Genomic DNA, 20,445 nt, shown 5'->3' with positions numbered 1-20,445 from the left:
CACCCAGCGAGCGGCGGCCGCCACGGCGGCGGAGCTGGGTGCCGAGCGCTCGGCTCCGCCCGGTCAGGCAGCCTGGGAACGGGGTGGGGGCCTGAGGAAAAGGGGAGGGCTGGGGGCGGAAAGGGGCGAGCCCCTCTCGGCCCGCACCGGGAAGAGCGGCCGCGGCGCCGGGTGAGCCCGCCAGGCCGGGCAGTGCCATGCTGCCTTTGTGCAAAGTTGGGCGGCGGGCGGCACGCCGCGCGCAGGGGCCCCGCACGCCCGCGAGCGCGCGCGGCCGTGGCTGCTGCTGAGTGGCTGGGGGCCCTCCCCCCCTGCTCCCCAGCCCTTGAAGGCGGAGAGAGCTCGCGTCCCGCTCGGCTCCGGGTAGGTTCTGTGTCGTGAGTGCGCTATGCTATGAAACTTCTCTGAGCAGCTGCCGCCGGAGCCCCCGCCGCCCCGGCCCCGGCGGGCGGCAGGTGGGGGGCCCGGGCCGCGCCACGCGGCCGGCAGCGTCCCAAGACCGAGTGGTGGAACCCAGCTGCTCTGGGAGCCGCCCTCGCCCCTCTGCGAGGCCGGGAAGCCCACACATCAGAGGCCAGCAGAAGAGATTTCTAGGAGCGCCCGCACAGCCGCACCCCTAACTTGGAGCAGAGAAAATGCACAACAGGCACCCTTAGCAGACGGGCTGCGCCAGGGAGAGGGTGGTGCCGCGCGACCAGAGGGCTCCTTTCCCTGGAAGGACAGTGTTGGGGAGCCAGAGGGACTGCGGAGGGGGATACGCTAGCCCCTTGGGCGCTTGCACCCCCTGGAGAGTTAGTTGATCGGTCAGCCCACAGTTTGGTGCTCCCCACCCCCAGCCCGTGGCCATGGAGTCTGTTGTGAGTTGCTGTGACAACAGGAGGAGCTGCCATGGGCTTGCAGCACACCTTACCCAGTCTCTGCGTGCTCAGTTTTCGGGGAGAAAAACAGGGTGGGAGTGGGAGGAAGACGTGCAGACAAGGGAATCCAGCCCCCTCGGGGAGGGGGGGGGAAGGGAATGGAAGGCGCAACTATGTGAAAATATATCATTAAATCCTACTGTTAGCTCCGCCGTTTCTATCCTTAACGGTATCAAACATCTCAACTGAGGAGCAATGTCAATATTTAGACTTGGACAAGCCAGAAAGTTAGAAGGGAGTGCCAAGCGCAGGGTTTTGACTTGGCTTTGCACGTCAGCACACAAGCTGTGCCTTTAGAGCTGACTGTACACATTTGCTAGGGGAAAAAATGCATGAAGATTGATATATACACAAAGGCACCCAGACCCAGGAAGATCTAGGAAGTTATGACCAGATGAGTCGCCTTGACTTTGAACTTCCCCCAACCTGTGCTGTCCCAGGCAGCTCTGCTGGACCCCAGCCAGACGCTCAGCTTGAGGTTTCCCTAGTTTGGGGCTCCCCCACCACCAACCGGGCTAGTGCTGCTTATTCTCCGCTGTACTGCGTACAAAAGTACTGTTATCAGTAGTTTTCATCTTTGAAACTGTCCTCTCAATGTCAGCAGATATAAATAGCCAAAAGGCTCTATTTGTTTGATTTCGGCAAACTCTAGGCTTTTCTAAACATACGCTGATAAGTTTGTTTACAAACACTTCAGAAATTTGGAATTATATTTCATTTGCAATAACTCTGTAGATGCAGAAGAGAGTCACTGGTTGCTAGAAAAGAAACACAGTCTCTTTGCAATACAAGTAATGTCTTCATACTGCTCCGCAGATGGGGTAGGCAGCAAATTATCATCAAGCAGAGTTTCCTCTGGGATTCGTGGGTTGTATTTGGACATATTAGTGTTTAACTTGTTCATCTCAGTGTGGAAGACTTTGAAAAATCATTATGAAGTAATAAAATCATAGTCAGTGTTCTAAACTTGCCCGTTGATTGTTGTTTTCTCAAATCGCAACAGTAGTGTAAATTGAAGTCCACAGGGCTATGTGTGTGTGTGTGATCCCAGAGGTGGAAATAGAAACACAGGTAGCTTGGTTTCATTGTCACAACAGTATAACTTATTAACTACACCAGTGTAATTTAATAGGAAAAACTGGAATCATTTGGACTTTTGTTTATGATATTGTCTAAAAATATTTTAAAGGAATAGCATGTCCACTTCTTTGACTTCTGTATTGTAAAATGTCTAGAAGGTTTTCCTTGTTCCTATATATGGGTGTGTGGCAAAATGCTTTTTTGGTATCAGCCCCAAATGCTCAGAAATACATTTTCAGAAATGCTACCTACAAAGTTACAGCTCTTTCGGGAGGTATATGACCCCAAGAAATGCCATTAACACGGACACTCAGCAAAAGTAAAGCAGATTCTGCCCTTGGGTGTGGGGTGCAGGGGGAACAATGTATGTTGAAAGCGTCAGCGGCTCCCCATGTGTTCCTGGCAAGCAGTAGGATTTATAAAGTATTTCTCTCTTTCATGTAGGTAAGTCCAGCTGGGAGCAGGGTATTCTGTTCTTCACTTCCAGCAAGCCAGGTCAGTGTCTTTGTGCAAACCCATTACCAGAGATTGATGACATCCTGTGTCTAATTCTGAGTGTGCATTTCAGAACAAGTGTCTTCCTCGTTTGTCTTAAAACAGTGTGTCCTGGTTTTTTTTTTTTTAATTGACTCAATTATGAATATCACAATTTTAATGATTATTAAAAGTATTCTCCTTACTCTTTGAGTAAAATGGCACTAAAACGGGCCTTGAATCAGTTTGTTCTTTGTAAGAGTCTTTTTGGGGGGGATCGGGTGGTGCCAGAATAGATGAAGATACTCGGGATTTGAGTGCTTGATAATTAGGATTTTACATCTATCCTAATCTTAGGGCTCTAGAGCTGAAAGAAAGTTGATATAATAATAGTTGACATTTTGAGCATGAACCAAAGTTCAAGTAATGTGCTGCATTCTTTGCACTTCTGTTTTCATTGTGCTTTAAAACAAAACAAAACAACAACAACAAAAAAACCCTGTGAGGTGAAACTACTCTCTTGGTCTCCAAAGGACAGGTGAAGAATTGAAAGTTAAGAGAGGTTAGGTAACAGGTTCAATTTTCTGCTTCTAGTAAATGGAAGAAATAGAAAAAAAAATTTTTTTTTAATTCTGTCTTACTCCAAAACCTGAATTCCCTAGTTTGGAAAACCTTCTCCAATAGAGAAACTGGGGCCAAGAAAGGTGAAGTGACCTAACTAAAATAACGTAGTAATTACAGCTTATGTAATAACCTTCGGTGGCACAGCTGTTACCAAAAAAATAAATTCCATTCTCTTAAGTAAACCAGCAAAAATTATAAGCATTTATGTGTACTTTCTGGCATGGCCCCAGGTACAAATTTAAGAAAGTTTTTACCATGGGGTCTCTTGTCTTAAGGATTTTACAAACAGATTTAAAAGACAAGATATTAAACATTCATGCAGAAAAAATGAGAAAATAAATCAAGACCATACATGCCAAAAGTATGAATTGAGGGTAAATGGTACATTTAGGAGAAGTTCCGCATTTTCCACCCTGTGGGATTACTTTGCAAACCCTTGTATACATGGGGGAAAAATTTCCAAGCACATTTTTGTCTAGATAGATAGATAGGATGAGAGTTTAGAGAAAGACAGAATGTAGAATTTCAACCCTAGAGGGAGAGATTATGCATTCCTTTAGAACCGCTAAATTACTGTATCTCAGACTCAAGGTGTTATTGCTTCAAAAGTGTTGAAACAAAATTGTGAGCTGTCTGAATCTGCACAGCATCTTTGAGAAAGCATTACAGTTTGGCATGGTACTTAAGAGTACTGGATTCCTTCTGGAACCTCAATTTAAAGATAAATCTCAAATGTGCCACACAGATAAATTTGGATACATAATAGATAAACCCCAACTAAAGTGCTGGAAAAGGCCAGTATTTAAAGATGAAGCAGGACATTTTCAGTTTTTGTTGACAAACTTCTCTTCTCTCCCCTTCCACACTCCCCTCCCACTTCTTATAGAAGAACTTGTAACATTTGTTAATCCTTCTCCGGGAGTATCATGTAAATGGGAAATAAAAAATGAAATGGGGAGTAAATGACTAAAGAGGCCTTTCTGCATCATCTTTTTGAATGTACTGATACCTCCAACTCAAGCTAATAACTCTTAAAGCTTAATTAGTTAAGAGATACATTTAACCGTTTAAGGAGTTGTTATAAGCTGTCCTGAAACAACTTTATCCTGTAAAAGTTGTTACTATAGTGCATCATTACAAAATAGATTGTAAGAGTACTATTAGACTGGGAAGATCCTGCTACAGGTTAAGACCTCATCATCAACTGATATTGGGTTAGCTATGACAACAGTAGATTGCAAATTATCAATAAAACAACTATAAACTATAATCACTTAAAGAGTAAAATTATACTCTGCATCCTGTAATATTAGCACCAAAAGAGATTTTAGAAAATACATAGTATCTCTAGTAATAATTTATTTATTTATTTATTATTATTTTTTTTTTTTGGTCTTTTTTTTAGCTATTTCCTGGGCCGCTCCCATGGCATATGGAGGTTCCCAGGCTAGGGGTTGAATCGGAGCTGTAACCACCAGCCTACGCCAGAGCCACAGCAACGCCGGATCCGAGCCGTGTCTGCAACCTACACCACAGCTCACGGCAACACCGGATCGTTAACCCACTGAGCAAGGGCAGGGACCGAACCCGCAACCTCATGGTTCCTAGTCGGATTCGTTAACCACTGCGCCATGACGGGAACTCCTCTAGTAATAATTTAATTAACAATCATTTGTTTGATTTTTTTGAACTTCAGAGGCTTTGGTTAATATGCTTGACATCTCAAAACATGCCTGGAGAGATCTGAAATTTTACTGTTTCTGGCTCAGGAAAGTTACCTCAGAGAACAGGCATCTTGTCTTTAACCTTTCTCTGGGACTTCCTTTTAGAAAACCAGCAGTTCGGTCTCATTATTTGAGCCTCACTCTAGCATCACCTAAGAGGCTCCAAAGAGTACAGGTGATGTAAATCTGGTTCTAGTGCTCATCTTCTTTTCTCCACCCAGGCTTCCCACCAATGTCACAACATCAAAACAAAATTTGGAGAGGGGAGGAGACATAAGGCACAAAAAGTGTGGTGTATTTAGAAAGAGGGCAGGAGATTGGAGAGTGAGTGGAGGGTGGAGGGGGAGGGGTGGGAAAAGGGAGAGCTGGGGGGAGGGCAAGAGGCTGTCACTCAGATGCATGGGATGTGTAGGGTTTAGTTATTTATATGTCAGCATCGGAATTGTTTATTTGCTTGTTTTAGTTTATAAACAAAGTGAAGTCACCTTCTCCTCTTCCTAGAGTCTTTGGTTCCTTGTGCTCCAAGGGCTGAAACTGAGAAATGGGCAAATAGAGACAGCCACTCTTTCCGGATGCCCCAGGACACTCTTGGCTTCAGACACTCCCTCCAGTTATCCTGTCAAGTACAGCAGCATATCTCTGATGAGATTTTATCCTCTAAGGAGTGAATTAGAAAGTTTGACAAAGAAAGAGATAGATGCTCCATTACAGTTCGCCACCCTGTACCTGAGTTTACTTATTGCATAGATGCAGGTGATGATGATGTTATGATCTCAGGCTCCATCCCTCGGTGGAGAAATTTCCTTTGAACTGTTACCCAAACATGGTGCAAACCCCTAATGCCCAGTGGGCTAACGATAACCAGTACTTACTCTCCTACTAGATGTCAGATGATTTGTCTAGCTAATATTTGTTATTAGTCACAATTTTATAGAAGCAAAAAGGAAACTCAGATATGTTAAGTCAAAGAATTGATTGGAGGAAGAGCTTGGATTTATACCCAGATCTGCCTAAGAACTTGAATATATATTTGGGGGGGGAGCATTTCATTTCTAAACATTAAATTCCAGGTTACTTTTGCAGATGGTAGAGTATAGGAAGTAAGTAATTATTCATGTGGGTTTTGTGTATTTGGGTTTGTTTCATTTTTGATTTGGTACCTCTGGAACCACACAGCAGTCTTGCCTGGACAAATTTGTTAACTCTTCAGGTCATTCCTAGTGTATTTTGATGGAAGGCACTATCTTAAACAGTTGCATCATGGACCCAGAAAGATTCTTAAGGATACTTAATCCAGCCTCACGTAGGTTAAAAAAAAAAAAACTGCCACCCCAAGAAGCAATGTAACTTACCCATTCTCTTAAATAATAAGGGACACAGCCAGAATTGAACCCAAGTGTCCAAGGACCAGCCTAGAGCTTGTATCTATTACATAACACTGCCTGAAACATGCCAAGTCTTCTAAACCCTCCAACATAGCCAAAAAATTACAGCTATCTGGGTTTGAAATACATCTGAAACCTAATATACATCCAGAAATGGGTGATAAGAGGATTCCAGCCGTGTAAAGATATGGTGGGTACTAGAAGAAACCTCACTTACCTTCACTGATGTCAAGAGAAACCAGTTTTTTTTGTTTTTTTGTTTTTTTTTAAGGCTGAACCCACAGCATATGGAAATTCCTAGGCTAGGGGTCAAATCAGAGCTGCAGCTGCCGGCCTATGCCACAGGCACAGCAACACAGGATTCAAGCCATGTCTGCAACCTATACCACAGCTCATGGCAAAGCCAGATCCCTGACCCATTGAGAGGAGCCAGGGGTTGAACCTGCATCCTCATGGATCCTAGTCGGTTCTTAACCCACTGAGCCACAATGGGAACTCCCCAGTCTTTCCTCTTATTCAAAACATAACAGTCCCCCACTCTGATCCCTTCTAAGCTGTCTTTGTTGAGAAACTTTTGTAAATCAAGTGTGGAGCTTTTTAATTTTGTCTGGTGGCATTCTGGCTTTTTATTAACTAAATGACATGAGTGACATACTTCTTTGGACCTCACTTTGCTCATCTGTAAAATGGGGACAGTGTCACCTCACTCAGGACTATGATGATGTTATAAAATGACATGGGTAAAACAGTAGATGCTCAATAAGGGTGACTTTTCAGCCTTGCTATAGTGTTTCAAGGGAAAATATGATTACCCATGAGGGCAGTTGTATTGTTTTGCTGCAAAATGTCCTGGAGTCATGTGAATGCTGATATTGTAAGGGATGGTTATAGTGACCTTTCCTCTCCAGTGAAAACAGGCCTAGCAGTGTCTCTGAGTGGCCCGGTCACAATTACATTGGTTTTCTTCACGCTCCAGGATTGCCAAGGTTTACTTGAATTATTTTCATGCTTCAGTTTCTGCTGCAAATTAATACCAAGCTCCTCCTGTAAATTTGTAGCTCTCATTTCCTCCTAGGCACTGTTTAAGTATCTATCGGGTTTTCCAGGTAGACTTTTGCATCTCAAAGCAGCTACAATATTTTCAGCCAAAGCAAAAGAAATATTCCCTGAGAATACCGTTGCCAGTAAAACATTTGCGCTTTCAATTTCAAAAGATGTGAGACTTTTCTCCTATCATTTCAATTAAGTCTAGTATTGAATCTTTCCTGTGCGCTGACCCTATCTTTTCTTTTTGTCCTGGGTTGCTGACTGATAGACTGATGGGAAAAGCATAAACACTACCATCTCCTCCTTTCCTCCTCAGCACTTGATAGCCACCCTGGCCTAAATTACACCTCCGGGAAGTATTTCATCACCCTCCTCTCCCCAGCTGCCACTTTGTCATGTGGCACTTGCTGCCCTGCTTTGGGTTTTTGGAACCAAGTCTTTGGCAGTATCACATATGTGAAGAAAAGCTCCTGTTAGGATTTTTTTTCTTCCTTGTCCTCCCCCTGCCCCACCTTTTAAATTAATAATCCAGCTGTCCTAGAAGAGCCTTCATTTTCCCTGAAAAGTCCCAGTTTCCCTTTTCAGTATTTGACAAATGTGTATCTCAGGATGTAGGTCCTCTTCAGGTTGAAGGGTTGTGATTATGTGTTTTCCCCAGTGCTGTGGCTAAACAGGTGGGAAACACTTAAAGATTACCAGTTGCTAGGTGGTTCCTAACCTGATTACTAGTCTCAAACTAGTTATATAAGTTTTAGCTCATGCCAAGTAGTTTATTTTTAAAGCAGTGCTTCTCAGACTTTGTGTGCAGACAGATCACCTGAGCATCTTGATAAACGGCAGATTCTGATTCAGAAGTTCTGGGGTTCGACCAGGGATGATGCATTTCTCGTGGGCCCCTCGCCGATACCAATGCTGTGGGTCTAAGGGCTGCGTTTTGAGTAGTGAGTCTCTCTAAGGGTAGTCACTACTCTATCTTAAGCTGAAAGTCATGCCTTAGAGGCTTTAAGACTCCCATCTTTGTTTGCTTCTTTCTTAAATCATAATAGAGAGTCACAGGATCTTAAACTTGAAAGGGATGTGCTAGAAAATCAGCCAGCACCCTGGAGGGAAAAAAAAAAAAAAAAAAAGTGCATTTATTTACATACATGCGTAACTTGGTATACATTTTGCCAACATAAAGAATGTGTGTAGCATACCATTTATAAATACTAATAAAGACCACTCTTTATTGTAAACTCCATTTAGCTAATTGTGTTTTACAAAACTCTCGTTGGTTTTAGCTGAACTCATCTACCCAGAGTCTACCTATGGTACACTTTATGAGTGTAACTCCAGGATAAATGCTGGCTGATATTTCCATTATGTTAATGAGTAAGACAAAAGTGAAACAACAAAGACATATGTCAGAACTGTCCTCATTCATCAAAGATAGAGGTAACTTCTTTGCTGAACCAGATAATAGTTTTTAAAGACTGTAAGGATATTTTCTTAAATGCACTATTTATAATGCAACGGCTACACATATAACACGCTTTTAAGTTTAATCTGCATTATTAACATTTTAAAAATCATTTTCTTAAGGCAATCAACAGAACAATAAAGCAAGCCCTGACTGGAGTGGTTGCCAATTTCTGTCATCTAAATACTTCCATCATTGCCAACTTCAAGCCACCACTGTGACTGAGTGTAGAGTTAGAAAGAGATGGCACAATAGCATACCGTTTTATAGTATTTCCCCCATGTTGATAAAATTGGTGTAAATAACCTCAAAAAATAGGTAACAGTAAATGTAGTAAAATAGGGTGCTGCGTTTTGAGTATTTACTACTTTTGTTTTTAGTGTAATTTATTTAATAGAAATGTTATATAATTTAATTTTAAATAGTGACTCTCTTTTAATAGGGGCAAAAAAAAAACTGAAAATGTAACAGTTGGTGCATGTATAGTAGGGGCTGACTTTAGCATACCACTAGATGTAGATCATCTGGTCCAGTAACTCTCAACCTTTGCTAGACATCAGAATACCCCCAGGAAATTTATAAGCTATAGTCTTAGTAGATTCATGCTAGGACCCAGGTATCTGAATTTAAAATATTTTTTAATTGAGCTGCAACTTATTTAAAGAAAAATATACAAACTGAAAGTATATAACTTAAAGAATTATCACAAACTGAACACACCCACATAACCAGCATCTATATATAGAAATAGCATTACCAGTACCCCAAATCCCTTCTTAAGCCCCTAGTCAAGCACTACCCAATTGAGGCAAGCATTGTCAACCTCATACCATGGGTTAGTTTTGCCTAATATTGAACTTTTATATAAATGCAATCTCTTTTGTGTCTGGCTTTTCCACCTCAATACTATGTTTATAAGATTCATAGTGACATATGTAGCAGTTGTCCATCCATTTTTAGTACTGTATAATATTCCATGGTGAGTACACCTCAATTTGTTATTTGCATATCCATCATGCTGTTGATGGTTTGTTTCCAGTTGTTGGCTGCTTGGAATAGTGCTGCCAAGGACATTCTTGTACAAGCAGAAGTATTCAAAACAAAGCAAATTCCCCCAGTGATTCCGATGAGCAGCTGATTTTTTCACTGCCTCCTCTGCAGTTCCCCTTCCTCTCTTTTATTTCCCATATGATAGGACCAAGGCTATTGATTCTTTTGTGTGAATGCCCTTTTAGTACCTTAAGCCACGAAGCTGTGCACTTCCATTCATTATAGCATGTTCTCCTGGCTCTTTTCAATATAGGTTTACCACCACCCCCTTTCATCAAGACATCTGCTCTTGTGTGCTCTAAATAGGGATGAGATTTGGCTTCACATCAATAGCATGGAGGAATAATAGACATGGTGGAGATGAAGCCAAGGCTAAATTTGGCAGCTGATCATTAAGGCTCCTGGAAAGAGGCTTCAAGGAAGGGAAATTGTTTCCCTTTGTGTGTGTCAAACAAAAATCAACAATAAATCTTTGAAATTGTTCAGATTCTCATTTTTTAAAAAATTCATTTCTTTGAAGTAGACCAGGAATCTCTTCTGACACAAGAATTGAAATCTCTCAAAGTCTCACAACTTGATCTGGAAAGAGGTTTCCCCACAGGCTTGTTCCTACACCTTATGAGCAGCTGGTGTATCCGTGGTGCATTGTTCTAGACTAAGTGGCCATGTAGTTTTTATGATTGGGTTTATTGAGGTATTTGTTCCTTTGATAGAAGTCAAGGCAGCTCAATGATCAGGAGCTCCAAGATGATACTATTGATGAGTGGGTTGGCTGCTCAGAATTGAAAGAAAACTGCTAGGAGCAACAATGCTGTTTCCTACTATATGAAAGACAGTCCACATAAAGCTTTCATGATATGTAGAGAGAAATAAGGAACAGACATTAATCCCACAGAATGAAAGAAGAATGTGTTCTCGCACACAACTATTGTAATATCTGGTTTTCCTACCTCCCCACCCTCACTTTTTTGTAAAGTGTCTCTGTTATGAAATAACACATTCTCATTATGAAATGATGGAATATGTAGGTAAGGAAAAGAAAAATCAATTATAAATCTACTTGGCATTAATATTTTACTATATCTCTATCCCAAATGTTCCTGTGTATATTTACTTTCATAATTTTTAAGGAATGATATTACTTATGAACCTCTAACTATAATAATAAATGTACTCCTGTAACACATTTTTGATTCCTATATACTCTTCCATTATATGGACACTTTTTAAAAATCAGTTCCCTCTGGTTGGATTTCTAAAATTGTTTCCAGTATTTTGTTTCCACAGTAATATGATGAGCATTCTTTTACTGGAATCTTTTTGTAATCCTGAGTATTTTTCTAGGAATAAAATCCTATAATTGGATGAAGGTTATGGACATTTTAAAGTCTTCTGAGTTCCTGAGGCATTTTAAAATAATGATACTGTCTTCCACTCCCACAAACAGTGCCTCATCCTGCTTTTTAAAAAATGTACAGTCTTTCATGTAATAATTCCTACCAACCTCTGGAGCACATAGGAACTTGTTCTGTAAATACTACCTGGAAACGACACATTGCTTCAGCCAATAACCTCAGATAAAATAGAAGATTTTTAATCCACCATTACTTTTGCATTTTGGGTCTAACTTTGCTAAGAAATCCTGGCGGGGGGTCGGGAACAGGAAAACAGTTTTCTTTATGCACCTGAATCAGAGCATAATCTAATCCTAACTGACACATTATAGTCTCATAAATGATTAAAGGGGATTGTTTGACTGTCATCATAGCTGAAGTTTTCACAGCAGGTGGTCTCTCTGGTGCTACCGAAGCTGACCCAAGTGACATCTTTAGGGAATACTTTCAATGAGAATCTTACGACAGAGGACTGTAGAGACTTGCCTACATGAAGATGGATTGTTTAAACACATCTAGTCTGCAGTCTTGATATTAGTTTTCTCCAACGAGTGTGTTGACATCTCTTTAAAGACTTAACCATTATTTTAATTATTAGTTCTTGACACAGCTTCCTGATCCAGCCCTTAGCTAAGGTTCACCCACATGAGGACTACAGGCCCCCCAAAAATAACATAACGGGGCTTTTGTTGCATCATTTTTTTTTAACTTTAATAAAGTGTATTGAGGTCTAACCTGCATAGAGAAATGTGTATGAATCGCAAGTGTGCAGTTTGATGAATTTTTGCAAACTGAACATAACCTATATAGCCAGCATCTATATCAAGAACCAGACACCACCAGCACCCCAATTGTGGTCCCCACCTCACAGCACTCTCAGTGTGTTTGAACCACTCCAAATTTTATGTTCTGGGTAAGTCACTAATTTACAGAATTTGATTTTTCCGTGAACCCTTACTTTATAAGAGCTAGCTGCAGTCAGCTTTAATCAAGCTGTCTCCCTTATAACTGAAAATATGTAGAATTTGCCTTTCCAAGTAAAGATTATAACATTAAATTCATGTACTGAGTGTGCATCAGTATTTATGTTTTGTGATTTATAGGTACACAAATACATAACATGAATACAAACAAATTTGGAGCTTTTTTGTAATGAATATAAGCTGTTTATCCAACTTTAAAAACCTTAACTACCATTGATTGCCACACAATAGTTCATGTGCTAAGTTTCCAAACAATTTCTTAAATGTGGTCATTTAAGTTACCATAAGTATTCCCTTTGAACACTCAGAATTTAAAAGCTAAGAATTTTTCATCTTCTCTTTGAGATAGAATTGTACATATGTGTCCTCATTGTCCACAGCTCTCTATTTTGGTTCAGTTTCTGTGATATTCAGCAAGATGTCATTTAGATTCCTATGTGTTTTTTTCTTTTAGTAGAGAGCTTGAGTCAGAAAAAAAGAAAAAACAGGTTTAACAAGTTCGCTATGCTTTTTAAATACATGGTTTTGAAAACCAACTTCTGCATCATCAATAATAATTTTCTATTATATCAGGTTGTACCAGTGTACTCACAGTAGAATGAACAATCAAGGGTTATACATATGTACTCATTACTTTTTTTAGAAGCTAAAATACTGTTCCCATTATAGAAGTAATACATCTAAGAATATTATTCAGCCATAAAAAGTAATGAAGTACTAATACATGCTACAACATGGATGAGCTTAAAAAACATTATGTTACATAAAAGAAGACCAAAGGCTATATGTATGGTTCCATTTATAAGAAACGTCTAGAATAGGAAAATCCATAGAGACGAAAATAAATTAATGGTTTCCAGACCTAGAGGGAGGAAGGAATGGGAATGACTGCTAATGTGGCACAAGGTTTCTTTTAGGGATGATGAAAATGTTCAAGAATTATACAGTGGGAATAGTTGTATAACTTCATGAATACAAAAAAAAAAAAACCTCTGAATTGCACACTTTAAAAGGGCGTTTTTTATGGCATGTGAATTTGATCTCAGTTTACAAAAAAAAACAGGTAATATTGGAGTTCCCTAGTGGCTCATCCGGTTAAGGATCCAGTGTTGTCACTGCCATGGCTCTGGTTACTACTGTGGCATGGGTTCAATCCCTAGCCAGTTAACTTCTGCATGCCTAGAGCACTGCCAAGAAAAAAATATGTATATATATTTTCACTGTAGACGATTTGGAAACTAAAGGAAAGTAGAAAAAAATGACAAGTTATAGTCCCATTGTCCAGCAGTAATCACTGTTATCTGTTCCGTGTACTTCCTTCAAATTTATTTTCCATGTATTGTTGTTGCAGGAGGAAGAGATTGGTGTTGTTTCCTTTTAGATGACAGAAACCCAGTTATTATATTTTATGTATTCATGGAAAAAATAAAAATCATTATTAAAAAAAATTTATGTATTCACACACTAATATCCGCCCATCTGCCCTCCAAAGAAAAGGGCAGGTTCCCAAGGAAGTTGCACTTCTTTGGCTGAAGCAAATCCAAGTGAGAGAAGCAGAGAGCAGTGACCAGCCCTAGGAGAGGGGATGAAATAGCACGTGAAGGGAAAGATGTCGGGTTCAGAGAGGCAGAAAGACAGATCTGAGCAGTTGCCATGAGAGGCAGAACTCTTCAGGGAAACATTCCAAAGAGACTCTTTCAGAGTTTTGCTGCAAGATGCCTGATACATTATGTAAACCACAGCTCTCTATTCTTAAATACCCATATTGTTTGCATGGTTTTTTAAAAGTCACATTTTTGTTTCTTTTAGATGTGTCCCTGTACTAAGATGGTACTTCGAGTGAGAGAATGAGGAGCCCCAGGTTCAAGTTACACGTATTTGTTTATTCTGCATAGTTTTCATCAACTACATTTCAGATTACTAGCCTGCACTTTCCCCTTAATAGTGGAACATTAGTGTTTCTCTATATTATTGCAAACACAGTGTAAATGTACTTTTAATTAATGATAATCTTAATAGATTATGCCTTTTGTGTTCCCTTGATGGCTGGATTGTATAATGATTAAAATATTTTGCAAGCATTACCTAATTTCATCTTCCCAACAGGCTGTTGAAGGAGTTGATTATCCCCAGTTTACAGATAAGGAAATAGAGGCTTAGAGTGATTAAGTAATTTGCCCAGGATCCCATACAACTACCTTAATTAATTATCCTGTCACTCTCATGGATTTAGGTGGTTTTCATTTTTTCTTATTTTTAATAAGGATATGATAAATATATTTACTTTTAAAACATCTTCCATTTATAGCCATTTCCTTAGATGGGTATTTTTAAAATTTGCAAGTAGTTGAGTTTTTTGGTTGCTTTCATAAAACCTTTCTTCTTTTTAATTTATTTCTTTGTGGCTAGAGAGTTTGGGTGACATAACTTATGTTCTGGGGGATATTTGTCCTTATGGTTGGTCCACATATAGTCAACTTTTATAAACGTGCCAAGAACCCTTGAAAGCAAAGCAGTCTCTTACAGGTTTTTTAAAATCTAGGTTATCTATTAACTCAATCATACTTTTTATGCTATTTAGGCTTTTCATGTGTTGTTTTTCATTTTTGCTTTCTTTCCCCCCCGCCTCCACCTTTTTATGGCCACACTTGTGGTATATGGAAGTTCCCAGGCCAGGGGTCAAACTGGAGTTGCAGCTGCAGGTATGTGCCACATCCACAGCAACGCCATATCCGAGCCATGTCTGCAACATACCCCGCAGCTCACAGCAATGCCAAATTGCTAACCCACTGAGAGAGGCTACGGATCCTCGTGGATCCTAGTCAAGTCTAGTATCTGACTTGAGCCACCATGGGAAGTCCCTCATTTTTGTTTTCTTAATCTGATGGCAAATCTGATTTTTCAATCTGATGTGTCAGTTATTTGCCTGAATTTCTCCTTACAGAATTGGTCTTCGTTTTTATTACATGACTTATGGTCTATGAAGGTTCGTTATTACTGCTATGATTGTATTATGAATTGCCCCTTATTTTAACCTTCTAATTATCTTTTATGAATCATTTTTCCATATAAATTTGAAACCAAAATCTGAATAACTGTAGGCTGGTCTTCTATTCTCAGTTGGTTTTGGTTTCCACAGTTCTTTAAAACCAAAATGCCCATTTTTAAAAATTTTTTTAACTTTTAATTATCTCAGGGTGTTTTGGCAAGTATGTTAAATAGTTTAATTCCTTAAAGATGTTTGATTTTTTTGCCCAGAGTGTTTGATATCTAAAAATAATTTTATGTTGCCCTCACATCAGTATTCATTTGACCAGATTCAGAAACTTGTCACTATGTCCTTTTTCTTTGAAGGTTCTGTATGTGTTTTTCCACTGTGTGAAAATACCCTGTTAGCGAAGTGTATGGTCATCCTTAGTATTATTTCTTGATAGAAATGCTTTTGGCCATTAGTTTTAGAAGATGATTTGCTAAAACACAGATAGGATTATTATACAATTATTTTTGGCTGAAAAATGTATAGATTTGCAATCTTCTTCTTCTCCTCCTCCTTCCCACCCAGTACATCCTCTTTTTAGTATTGGGAAAGTTTTGTTCTAGTAAGCCATGCTCGGCAACCTCGTTTCTTCAAAAGCCCTGCTATCTAGAGGATTGCTTTTCAACAGTTAGCCTCTTTATCTAATATCTTCAGTTACATCCTTTTCAGATGGCCTTCCTTCTATATTTAGAATTTCTCATGTTTGGCCTCTGCCTCACTAATTCATTTTACCACATTGTCAAGGCTGCTATTGACTGTTGCCAGTGTGGTTTGAATTTGGCTGTCTTGTTTTTCATGTATACGTGGGCTTTACTTATCTTACCCTACTGCCTACTTAGAGCCTCATCTACTGTTAGTTTATATACCTGCATTATCTTTTGCATGAGCAAGTTCATGGATTGGATTTTTTTTTAATTTTCCCTCTGCTGTTTCTTATAGCCTATCTATTTTAGTAGAAGACCTTTCCTCTATGTCTTTAGGTGACTGCGTGTCCTTTTCTGTGTCAGGGTTTTTAATAGACCGTATGTTGAATGATCCCTGTTTACTTCGTCTGTGTAGAAAAGGTTTTATGCTGGCCTAGGATTGACATATATTTATTCCAAATGCTTGGATAACCCTAGGTTCATCAGAGACAAAGGCACATCTAGAGAGACCCAGGAACCCACCCATTCCCCAGTGGACCAGCAAAGCTGCTCAGTTTGGTCAGGTTGAGAGAACTTTGGAGGGTGAGTTAAGGACAATGGTGAGGAATGTCACCACTGAAGCTATGCCAGCCTTCTACCTTAGGGATTGTGCCCCCCTCAGCCCGCCACCTCTTGCATCAACCTCACAAGATCAGTGTCTTCTGTTTGCAATGTCAAAACTGAAACAACCTGGTTGAGCAGGCTGAAGGAAGCAAAAATGAAACAGTATCTCTCCCAATGCTCAGTGCTGTCTACCTAGCTCATCCTTGGTTGGTGCGATGCAGGGAGTACTCCTTGCCGATGGCAGTGTGCCAGTTTCACAGTGGCTTTCCAGTGGCTCTGTAGTTTCCTCTTTCCACCCTTAGCCCAGTCAGTCCAGCTACCTCACCCCAGACCACAGGCATCTGTGGCAAATAGCATCCAGATTCCCTCCAGGCCAACTCTTTGCCCTATTGAAATGGGCAGTCGGCTGGTCTTTAGTGAAACTTTCCATTTGGTTCCATGGAAGCAAATTGGATAGAGGCCAGTCCAGTCTCTGGTACATGGTGACACCTTATTACTAGTTTCTGGTTCTGTTTTGGAATCTCTTATCTGTACAGAATAAAGTTAATTTCAGCGAGATGGGAGTGGAAGAGAATCCGAGGTTTCTGTTCTTTCATTGCTGACTTGCCTTGAAGTCCAGCAAATTGCCTTTTGGGATGTGGCTCTTTTAGGTAAAGATTGAACTTCTTCCAGGCTCACTTTCATATCAAGTATAAACATTTCTCCCTCTATAGTGGCTACACCTGCCCTCTTTGTCTCCTCCTTTTCCAGCCAAACAGTGACTCACCAGAAAGTGTTGGGAGTCCCTTGAATTAGGATGTCAGAGTCTAAAAGTGGATGAGAACTCTATGGAGACCCTTCCATAGAAATATTCTTAAGACTCATAAACTGGCTCTAAACACTAGAGTACAGTGCAAACTCCACCCCTTTATTTTTCTAAATCAAATCCAGCCCTAAGCCACTCCTGTCTGCCTGTATCAGGGCTCCTCCCTGCCCCCTCTGCCCTCCTGTTTGGGGGAGTAGCCTGGACCTTGGTCCTTTGTGGTTCCCATGGTTACTGATACTCTTCCTGCTGGGGCGCCATGGCTGGTGGTGCCATCTGTCGGAGGCTGCTCTCGTGATGGGCCACACAGATGTCCCTCAACATGTTCCTCTCACAGACTGCCTGCTGCTTTTGAGGCCACAGGTTCATGATCAGTCCCAAGAGACAGCCAAGTGTGAGGTCTTGGTCAGCTCCAGGAGGATGGTTTCCTAAGGAAGATGGAGTAGCTGTACTTTTCAATGCAATTGAATGAATATTTATTGAAGGCCAGGCATATAGGTGAGGCACCATGAAAAGATGTGGTTTTAAAAATGAATAACAGTCTTCATTGTCAAAAATGCATAATCTTTATGGAGTGGAAGCAAGATACATAAAAGCATAATTGTCAGTATTACGAGTTGGAATTCAGTCAATACCATGGGAGACAGTATAAAGGGAGTATGTGCTAAGTGGATCTCCTTCCAAAATGAACTTGAATCTGTCTGCTTTGCTCCATCTCTGCTTCCCTATTCCCAGCCACCGTCCTCTCCCTCCTGAGGCACTTAGAAGCCACCTTACTGGGCCTTCTACCCCTGCTCATAAGCCCCACAGCCATCTCAATGATACCGTGATACTTTTAAAAAGCGAATCAAGGAGTTTCCACTGTGTCGAGGATCCAGCATTGCCTCGGCTGTGGCGTAGGTTGCAGCTGTGGCTCAAATTCAACCCCTGGCCCGGGGACTTCCATATATCAGGGGGGTATCCAAAAAAATAGAAAGAAAAAAAAATTTTTTAACAAAATAAAAAGCAAACCAGAACCTGTTACTTCTCTGCCTAAAACTCTTCAGTGATGAATCACTGCATAGAGAATAAAAAGCCAAACTCCTGACAGTGGCCTAAAAGGCTGGATGTGATCTGGCCCCAGCCTGCTCTGCAGCCTTCCCTCTCCCCAATCCCCTCCACCTGAGCTTTTCCCACCCGTTTCCTTTCCCATCTCACAACAGGCCCTGCTCATTCTTCAGGGAGCAAGAAAATGCTCCTGATGGAGCCCCCCCCCCCCCCGCCCTCAGCCATCATTTTCTCTCATAACACCTTTCGTTTGTTCTCCAGGAGCTTTTCCAGTGTGTGATGATGTCCCCCTGTGGGATTGCCTCGCCCCACCTGAGAGGTCCATGAGGGCAAGCACCACACCTGACCTATCACTGCCATCCACCTGCAGGCCTGGCACCCACTCAGTGCTCAGCCTCTACTTCTTTAGAACTAAGAAGCCTGAGTCCTAAAGGTAGAAAACCATTTCAGCAGGTGGATCAGGGGCAAGCAGAAAAGGCATTTGAGCAGAAATAGTGGCGTAATCAACACTGTCAAAGGAGAGGATCCATGGCATCTTTGTAGCCAAAAGTAGATCAGGAACGTCACACACATGTTTACCTGGGCTGGTTTTGAAACCCTGTCCTGGAATGTTTATGCCTCTTTTAAACTGTTTTCCATGTTGTTTGTTTTTCAATTGAGATGCCCTTTATTAAGTGAACAGATAGAAGAGGAATTTCTATCCCTGCCCACCCACTGACTGAATTTTTAAAAGTGAGAGAATATGATCCGCTGTAGGTCTTCACCTGGCTCTGCTAAGGAGAATGAGTGAATGTTTTAAAAAAACTGCCTCTGTATTGTTTATATTCCTGGACATCTCCGCAGTATTCTTTCTGTTACTTAATCTCTTTTCTGTTTTGATCAAAACTTTCCATTGAAAAAATATTGTTGATTTGAGTGATGAAAGGCAGTTTTATCCTGGAGGTATATTTTGGTGAAGTTTTTGATTTAAGGAAGCCCAGCCCAGCCCAGCCCTGCCTGTCTCTTCCACAGGTCTGCACCCATTCTCCAGGCCAGCTAGGATGTTTATATAACACAGAAGGCAGCTCCTGCCTAACTCGGTCTGGTGATTAAGAGCTCAGGGTAATGAAATCTGCACAGTTGAAACTTGGCCGTTGGCTAGAGTTATTATGCAACTCTGAACATTTCCCTTTTGTTTCTGCCAATAATAGAAGATTCTCAGTTTTTTCTTGCAGAGCTAAGTCTTCAAAGACACCAAAATTTGTTCCACCAGTATTTTTAATGACCAAGTTAAATTATGTCTTCAAGTTCAGAGTATATGTTTTTCTAAAGGACAGGAGAATTTTGTGGCAGGGCAGTAGCACTGTTCAAACAGCTGAATGGAGCTTCAAGTACAAAGGCCCCTCTATGGGGCCTTAGATTTCTGCCTTTAAGCAGACTCTCACTATGCCTTGATTGCAATAGCAAATATAGCAAGAGACACCGCAAAAGTGATGGTAAGAGGTGGCATATTCTGGTGGTGCGGAGATGCAGAGCAATTAGGAGGTGCCTAGTGAAGCATCTGTAACAAATGGTGAAATTTCCCTGCCCACCCTGCCTAATATCTGACTTTCTGATGTTGCAAGAGACTTGTCCCCTTACCTGAATTCAAAGAATGGCCCTATAATATTGTGCACCTGGAACGGTCAGGAATATCGAGTTTCTGTTTTGTTTTGGGGGTTTGGGGTTTTTATTGGGGGAGGGGTGTTCTTATGGCCACACGTGAGGCATTTGGAAGGTCCCGGACGAGGGATTGAATCCCAGCCACAGCTGCAACCTACACCACAGCTGTGAAATTAGATTCTTAACCCACTATACCACAGTGGGAACTCCAGAAATAGCTAGAGTTTTATAAGCCACAGTGGCCCTGAATTTTTGAATTACAGGGGCAAGATTCTGAAGGTCATTTAGCTGTCCTGTGATTGAGGAAGTGAATATGCTTGATGCTTCCTGAGAACCTTTTCTTAAAGAAGTATAGGACACCGCAAAGGCCATCATCTCAAGGACTGAAGGTGGGGGTGGGGTACCACCTTGGGAAAGAAAATGATATGAAGAGGAGGCTAGGGCAGCTAAGGTCATGTTAGGCTCCATCAGTCTTTTGCCCTTGGTTGGTCCTCAGTATTACAAGGATACTGAGGACCTATGGACCAGCGTGAG

At 41.1% G+C, this 20,445-nt stretch overlaps 1 protein-coding gene and 1 long non-coding RNA gene across 7 annotated transcripts in view; one reads left to right on the top strand and one right to left on the bottom strand.

Moving 5' to 3' along the window:
• The window catches only part of RHOBTB1 (Rho related BTB domain containing 1), a 138,871-nt gene that overhangs the window by 65,404 nt on the left and 53,022 nt on the right, over positions 1-20,445 (top strand). Inside the window, exons 1-2 of one of the 6 annotated variants that reach the window (XM_021073601.1) lie at positions 45-363; positions 2,442-2,492. The exons of 2 other annotated variants lie outside the window; for them this stretch is intronic. The gene's annotated coding sequence lies outside the window, so the exon portion shown is untranslated. Of the gene's footprint in view, positions 1-44; positions 364-2,441; positions 2,493-20,445 lie in introns of those variants that run through there. 3 more of the 6 variants (XM_021073602.1, XM_021073597.1, XM_021073599.1) reach the window with 3 other exon arrangements.
• The window catches only part of LOC110256801, a 93,018-nt gene continuing 78,297 nt past the window's right edge, over positions 5,725-20,445 (bottom strand). The window contains exon 3 of the long non-coding RNA XR_002338814.1: positions 5,725-8,351. This is a non-coding gene — a long non-coding RNA (uncharacterized LOC110256801). The remainder of the gene's footprint in view (positions 8,352-20,445) is intronic.

This window comes from Sus scrofa, chromosome 14 (genome assembly GCF_000003025.6).
Source record: "Sus scrofa isolate TJ Tabasco breed Duroc chromosome 14, Sscrofa11.1, whole genome shotgun sequence".
NCBI classification, from domain to species: Eukaryota; Metazoa; Chordata; class Mammalia; order Artiodactyla; family Suidae; genus Sus; species Sus scrofa.
This window is presented reverse-complemented; position numbering and strand designations above follow the sequence as displayed.